An 8,378-nucleotide genomic window follows, 5' to 3' on the forward strand; every position below is an offset into this window, starting at 1 on the left:
GTTTCGGGTTTGTTCTTGTAGGTCTTTTCCTTCTCTTGTGTTTCTTGACTAGAGAAGTTCCTTTAGCATTTGTTGTAAAGCTGGTTTGGTGGTGCTGAACTCTCTAGGCTTTTGCTTGACTGTAAAGGTTTTAATTTCTCCATCAAATCTGAATTAGATCCTTGCTGGGTAGAGTAATCTTGGTTGTAGGTTTTTCTCCTTCATCACTTTAAATATGTCCTGTCACTCCCTTCTGGCTTGCAGAGTTTCTGCTGAAAGATCAGCTTTTAACCTTATGATGATTTCTTTGTGTGTTATTTGTTGTTTTTCCCTTGCTGTTTTTAGTATATTTTCTTTGTATTTAATTTTTGACAGTTTGATTATTATGTGTCTTGGCATGTTTCTCCTTGGATTTATCATGTATGGTACTCTCTGTGCTTCCTGGAGTTGACTATTTCCTTTCCCATATTCGGGAAGTTTTCAACTATAATCTCTTCAAATATTTTCTCTGTCCCTTTCTTTTTCTCTTCTTCTTCTGGGACCCCTATAATTCGAATGCTGGGTCGTTTAGTTTTGTCCCAGAAGTCTCTGAGATTGTCCTCAGTTCTTTTCACTCTTTTTTCTTTATTCTGCTCTGCAGTAGTTATTTCTACTATTTCATCTTCCAGGTCACTTATCCGTTCTTCTGCCTCAGTTATTCTGCCATTGATCCCTTCTAGAGTATTTTTAATTTCATTTATTGTGTTGTTCATCATTGCTTGTTTCCTCTTTAGTTCTTCTAGATCCTTGTTAAATGTTTCTTGCGTTTTCTCTATTCTATTTCCAAGATTTTGGATCATCTTTACTCTCATTATTCTGAATTCTTTTTCACATAGACTGCCTATTTCCTCTTCATTTGTTAGGTCTGGTGGGTTTTTACCTTGCTCCTTCATCTGCTGTGTGTTTTTCTATATTCTCATTTTGCTTATCTTACTGAGTTTGAAGTCTCCTTTCTGCAGGCTGCAAGTTCGTAGTTTCCCTTGTTTTTGGTGTCTCTCTCCAGTGGCTAAGGTTGGTTCAGTGGGTTGTGTAGACTTCCTTGTGGAGGGGACTAGTGCCTGTGCTCTGGTGGATGAAACATTCCTGAATTTTTTGCCTTCACTTTGTGTAAAACTAAATTTTATATTTCCTTCAATGTTAGCTCAAAACTCATCTCTTTCACTATATTTCAACACACTGAATTTCCCCCTGTTTTTCTACTTTCATTATAAAACATCTGAACCCTAGCATCATGCACCATTTAGCTATATATTATAGTCTTTCAAGTATATGAAAGCCTACTCAATTTGAATGTAAACTCATAGTGACTGGACCCTTTAAGTTTTTTAAATTTCTGAAAGTCTTAAACATTAGAAAATGTTCAATTGGAGTACATTAAAATGAAGAATTTCTGTTTATCAAATATATCATGAAGGGGCTTCTCTCGTGGCGCAGTTGTTGCGCATCCGCCTGCTGATGCAGGGGAACTGGGTTCGCGCCCCGGTCTGGGAGGATCCCACATGTCGTGGAGCGGCTGGGACCGTGAGCCATGGCCGCTGGGCCTGCACATCCTGAGCCTGTGCTCCACAATGGGAGAGGCCACAACAGAGCGAGGCCTGCATACAACAACAACAACAACAACAACAAAATATATCATGAAGATAATAGATAAGGGAGAAAATATTTCCAAAACATAAATTGACAAAAAAATTGTGTCTGGAATATTGACAAAAAAATTGTGTCTGGAATATATAATAACTATTCTAACCAATAAGAAAAAGACAAACAACTTAATAATAAAGCTAGTAAGAGATTTCAATAGGCACTTCACAAAAGAGGATATATTGTAGACAAATATATGAAAAGATGATCAACTATATTAGTCACCAAGAAAATGCTAATTAAAACCATAATGCAATAATACTACATACCTGTCAGAATGATCAAAACTTTGAAAGCTGATAAATGAGTTGGTTAGTGGAGGAGGGAAGAGAGAGAGTTTAAAAAACAAAAACAACTATGTGAAACAAAATTGATAGAACTGAAAAGAAAAATTGAAAAAAAAAACCAATTATAGTTGGAAACTTCAATATCCCTCTCTCAATAAGTATTAGGACAACTGGACTGAAACTCAGCAAGGATATAGAAGAACTCAACAACACCATCAAGTCATTGGAGCTAATCAATACTTATATAACATTTCAGCCAAGTGAATAGCACATTATTTTCAACTGCCCACAGAACATACACCAAAATAAAACATACCTTGGGGTATTAAACAAACTTCGACAAATATAAAGAAATCAAAATCACTCCAAGTATGTTCTCTAACTATAATGGAATCAAACTAGAAATCAATAATAGAAAGATATCAGGAAAATCTCAAAACACATGGAAACGATAAAACAGACTTTTGAATAACCTGTAAGTCAAAGAGAAAAACAAAAAGAAAACAAAAAAAGAAAAACAATGAAATAAAATCTATTTTCTTTGAAAAAGTAGTACAATTGACAAATACTTAACAAGACTGACAAAGAAAAAAAAAGAGGTAAGTCAGAAATTACATATTAAGTATCAATAATGAAACAGGAATATTACTACATACCGTCTAGATATCAAAAGTTTTAGGGAACAAATACTAGGAACAACTCAAACACATAAATTTTAAAATTTAAATAAAAATTGGACAATTACTTGAATAGCATGAATTACTACAATTCAGTCAATATGAAAATGACTATTTTATAGCCCTATAAATATTAAAGAAACTAAAATCATAATTTCACAAAACAGTACAAAACAAAACCAAAAATCCTCCCCAAAAGAAATATCCAGGCACAGCTGTTATCACTGGAAAATTCTACCAAAGGTTTAAAGAAAATTCATACCAATTCTAGACAATCTCTCCAGAAAATGAAAGAGAAAGCAACATTTCTAATTTATATCTCAGTATTATCTTGATATTAAGACCAGACAAAGAACAGAAATAAAGAAAACTACAGAACAATATTCTTTATGAAAACAGACACAAAAATCCTTAACAAAATATTAGCAAATATAATTCACCAATACATAAGAAGAAATATGTACCATGATTGAGTGGGGCTTATTCTGGGGATGTAAGACAGGTTTGATATTTGAAAAACAAAACAGATCTGCAAGTTAGTGGAGTAGGAAAACCCTAGAATTCTCTTTCTATTTTAATAGGGAGACAAACATTAGGTGAACAGTTTTAGGGTACGATCAGAGTTTCTAGTAGAATTTTTTAATTTCTTACCCGGTTCAGTGGAATGATTTGAAAGTTATCAAAAAGTTGTATCTGTTAAAAAGTCCTTTCCATGAATCTTCTTAAAGATGAAGCATCTTTACAAAGGCATCAGAATAAAACAATAACTGTCTATGAATGAATGACAAAAGATTTTAAAAGGCATGGTTAAAGATGAAGCATCTTTACAAAGGCATCAGAGTAAAATGATAACTGTCTAAGAATGAATAACAAAAGACTTAAAAAGGCATGGTTAAAGATCTGATTACCATGTAATTGACAACTGACAAAGAAAATTAACCAAGTTGCTATAACATACAACATTTTAAGACAATAACTAGAATTATGACTGATAACATTATACCAGGGCATATCCAAATTTTAGAAATTTTATATAATTTCTAGAATATTAATATTAATGACATTTACCTATATAGCATAACCTAGGAATGTTTATCACCACTTATTTGATAATGATCATTAAAACAAAAAATAAATTGGACTTTATCAAAATTAACAACTTTTGCCTTGTCAAAGACCCTAATATGAAGATGAAAAGACAAGTTGCAAACAGTGAGAAATATTTTCAAACAACAGATCCAACAAACAGTGAGTATGTAGTATATATAATGCACTCTCACTACAATAAAAACATTAAAAAACAAACAATCCAATTAGAAAATGAGGAAAAAACATGGAGACATTTAAATAAAGAGGATATGCAGAGTGCAAATAGACACGTGGAAAGATGTTCAACATCTTTAGCAATTAGAGAAATGCAAATAAAAATCACATGAATATCATTATACGTCTATCAGAGTGGTTAAAATAAAAAATAGTGACAACATAAAATGCTGGTGAGGATGCAGAGAAAGTGGACACCCTCATACATTTCTATGGAACATAGTACCGTCACTCTGGAAAAATAGTTTAGCAGTTTCTTTAAAAGGTAAACATGGAACTACCATCCAATTCAGTACTTGCATTTCTTGGCTTTTATTGCAAAGAAATGAAGACTTATGTTTTCAGAAACACATAAACACAAAATTACAGCAGCCTTATTTGTAATAGTCCAAAACTGGAAACCACCCATAGTTTCCTCAATGGGTGTCCTTCAATGAGTGATTTGTGAACAAACTGTGGTACATTCTTACCACAGAATTCTACTTGGCAATAAAAAAGAAGAAACTATTGATACATGTAAAAACCTGGATGACTCTCCAGGGAACTATGCCCAGTGAAAACAAAACCAAAAAGAAAGCCAATTCCAGAAAGTTACAAACTGTATGAATCTATTTAAATAACATTTTTGAAATGACAAAAATTATAGAAATGGTTGTTATTTTGCTATAGTTTTGTAAGATGTTTCATTAGGAGAAACTAGGAAAAGTGTACATGAGATTCCTCTGTATTACATCTTACTCCTGCATATGAATCTAGAAATATCTAAAGATAAAAATTTAATTAAGAGATGTAATAGATCTCATTTATATTAACATAAACATATGATACTTTAAAACTTTAGAATAAATCTATCAATATATCTGTCAGACTTTTATGCAAAACAATTGAAATATGTTGCAGATTACAAAATATAGTTGAGTAAATGAACTGGAAGTTTCAATTTTATAAAAGTTTTTCCAAAATTAGTAAATGAAGTATGTAAATGAATCAATATTCAGCAAGTCAACAAGCTTTTATGGGGGGAGGAGGAGGAGGTTATAATGAGCCGATAGTATAATTCATTAGGAAGGGACAAAGCCAAAATGATTTGGAAAAAGGAAACAGATGGAAGGAGTGTGATATTCAAAACAGAAGAGATAAATGAGGTACCATGGTCCCCAGTCATGTGCTACAATCCCCACTGTTGCTGCAGAATCTTTCTCATATTTGCAAGTTTTGAAAGCTTGATATATGTCAAAGCTGAGTAATGGATAGACCATTTAAAAAATGGTACTAAGAAAATAAATTATCCATAGGGGAAAATATAAAATTAGATTCCAACACTACACCATACCAAACAAAACCAATTCCATGTGGAACAAAAACTTAAATGTAAAAAGCAAAATTGTGGGCTTCCGTGGTGGCGCAGTGGTTGGCGGTTCGCCTGCCAATGCAGGGGACATGGGTTCGTGCCCCGGTCCAGGAAGATCCCACATGCCACGGAGCGGCTGGGCCTGTGAGCCATGGTCGCTGAACCTGCGCATCCGGAGCCTGTGCTCCACAACGAGAGAGGCCACAGCAGTGAGAGGCCCGCCTACCACAAAAAAAAAAAAAAAAAAAAAACTGTAATTTTGAAAAGGAATTATAGGATATCTATGACCTTGAGGCAGCAAAGAATTTATTATACAGGACATTTAATGTATATTTTTAAAGATTGTTAAATTTGAAATAATTACAATTAAGACAATAATCTATTGACAGATATCCAAAATATCATAAATAGGGTATAAAAATAAGCCATATAATTAACAAAGCCATCATATTCAGGAAATAAAAAGAACTCCGAAATCTCAGTAAGAAAAAGAAACAGTCCAATAAGAAAATGCAGGCAAAAGATATGAGCAGACAATTTAGAGATGAGGAAATATGAATTGCCATTAATATATTTCATATTTCAAGAGTGATATATGAAACATACTAATATATAAAAATATAAGGAAATGAAAGTAAAAGCAATAATAAAATACTATTACGCACCTGTCAAGTTAGCAAAAATTAAACAGTTTTACATTATCAATCTTGGTGAGGATGTGGAGAAATTAGAACTCTCAGAAACTGCTGGTGGGGCTGTTAACTGATAAAAACACTTCACAAATATGAAGATTTGTGAACCCCAAGTGTATATGTTGATACTTTAAGGAAATGCTCCCACAAGTGAGTCTGTAGGTGTGTAGAATTGTTTACCTGCCCTAGGTTGGAAATAACCTAAATATTTAAGTAGGACTGTAAGTAAATACACTGTAATATATTCAGACTAAACACTACCATGATGGCTAAAAAAAGGAGTGAGAGCTACATTTATGAGAGTTGATATATTGCAAACACATAATTTTGAGTGGAAAAGGGACTTGTGTTATTTCTCTATATAAAATTAAAAGCTGGGCTTCCCTTGTGGTGCAGTGGTTGAGAGTCTGCCTGCCGATGCAGGGGACATGGGTTCTTGCCCCAGTCCGGGAAGATCCCACATGCCACGGAGCGGCTGGGCCCATGAGCCATGGCCATTGAGCCTGCGCATCCGGAGCCAGTGCTCCACAACAGGAGAGGCCAGAGCAGTGAGAGGCCCACATACTGAAAATATAAATAAATAAATAAATAAAATAAAAGCATGCAAACCATTGTTCAAAAATTACTATATTTGGTTTATAGAAATATTCATATAGAATACATTTATAAAAATGTTCATGGGAATCATAAATATCAAACATAGGATAGTGGTTCTACAAACAGAGGAGAAGGGAGGAGAATGATATTGGGGAGGTGTACACAGTGGCCTTCAAATGAAACTTTAACACTTCTTTTAAAATTAGAGAATTAAAAACTAATACTTCTTTAAAAATTAAAGTATTAAATTTGGCAAAGTTATAACAAGTATCAAAACTACTTGGTAGGTACATGCACGTTTATTACATTATCCTTTACACTTCTCCATGCTTTGCCATTATCATACTAAAAAAGTTAAAATCCTTAACAACCAATGTGATAAAATAGTGAAAAAAAGAAAACTGTTGTAAGTTGTAAATACTTTTAAATAAGTGATTCTTTTTTTTTAACATCTTTATTGGAGTATAATTGCTTTACAATGGTGTGTTAGTTTCTGCTTTAAAACAAAGTGAATAAGTTATACATATACATATGTTCCCACATCTCTTCCCTTCCCACTAGCTATCTAATTTACATTTGGTAGTGCATATATGTCCCTGCCACTCTCTCACTTCGTCACAGCTTACCCTTCCCCCTCCCCATGTCCTCAAGTCCATGCTCTAGTAGGTCTGTGTTTTATTCCCGTCCTACCACTAATCTCTTCATGACATTTTTTTTTCTTAGATTCCATATATATGTGTTAGCATACGGTATTTGTTTTTCTCCTTCTGACTTACTTCACTCTGTATGACAGACTCTAGGTCCATCCACCTCACTACAAATAACTCAGTTTCTTTTCCTTTTATGGTTGAATAATATTCCATTGTATATATGTGCTACATATTCTTTATCCATTCATCTGTTGATGGACACTTAGGTTGCTTCTATGTCCTGGCTATTTTAAATAGAGCTGCAATGAACATTTTGGTACATGACTCATTTCGAATTATGGTTTTCTCAGGGTATATGTCCAGTAGTGGGATTGCTGGGTTGTATGGTAGTTCTATTTGTAGTTTTTTAAGGAACCTCTATACTGTTCTCCTTAGTGGCTGTATCAATTTACATTCCCACCAACAGTGCAAGAGTGTTCCCTTTTCTCCACACCCTCTCCAGCATGCATTGTTTCTAGATTTTTTGATATGGCCATTCTGACTAATATGAGATGATATCTCATTGGTGAAAAACTGAAAACACTTCCACTAAGATCAGGAACAAGACAAGGTTGCCCACTCTCACCATTATTATTCAACATAGTTTTGGCAGTTTTAGCCACAGCAATCAGAGAAGAAAATTAAATAAAAGGAATTCAAATCGGAAAAGAAGAAGTAGAGCTGTCACTGTTTGCAGATGACATGATACTATACATACAGAATCCTAAAGATGCTACCAGAAAACTGCTAGAGCTAATCAATGAATTTGGTAAAGTAGCAGGATACAAAATTAATGCACAGAAATCTTTGGCATTCCTATACACTAATGATGAAAAATCTAAAAGTGAAATTAAGAAAACACTCCCATTTACTCCTGCAACAAAAAGAATGAAATATCTAGGAATAACCTTACCTAAGCAGTCAAAAGACCTGTATGCAGAAAATTATAAAACACTGATGAAAGAAATTAAAGATGCTACAAATAGATGGAGAGATATACCATGTTCTTGGATTGGAAGAATCAACATTGTGAAAATGACTCTACTACCCAAAGCAATCTACAGATTCAATGCAATCCTTATCAAACTACCACTGGCATTTTT

The sequence above is a fragment of the Physeter macrocephalus genome, chromosome 18, assembly GCF_002837175.3.
Source record: "Physeter macrocephalus isolate SW-GA chromosome 18, ASM283717v5, whole genome shotgun sequence".
In the NCBI taxonomy this organism is placed as follows: Eukaryota; Metazoa; Chordata; class Mammalia; order Artiodactyla; family Physeteridae; genus Physeter; species Physeter macrocephalus.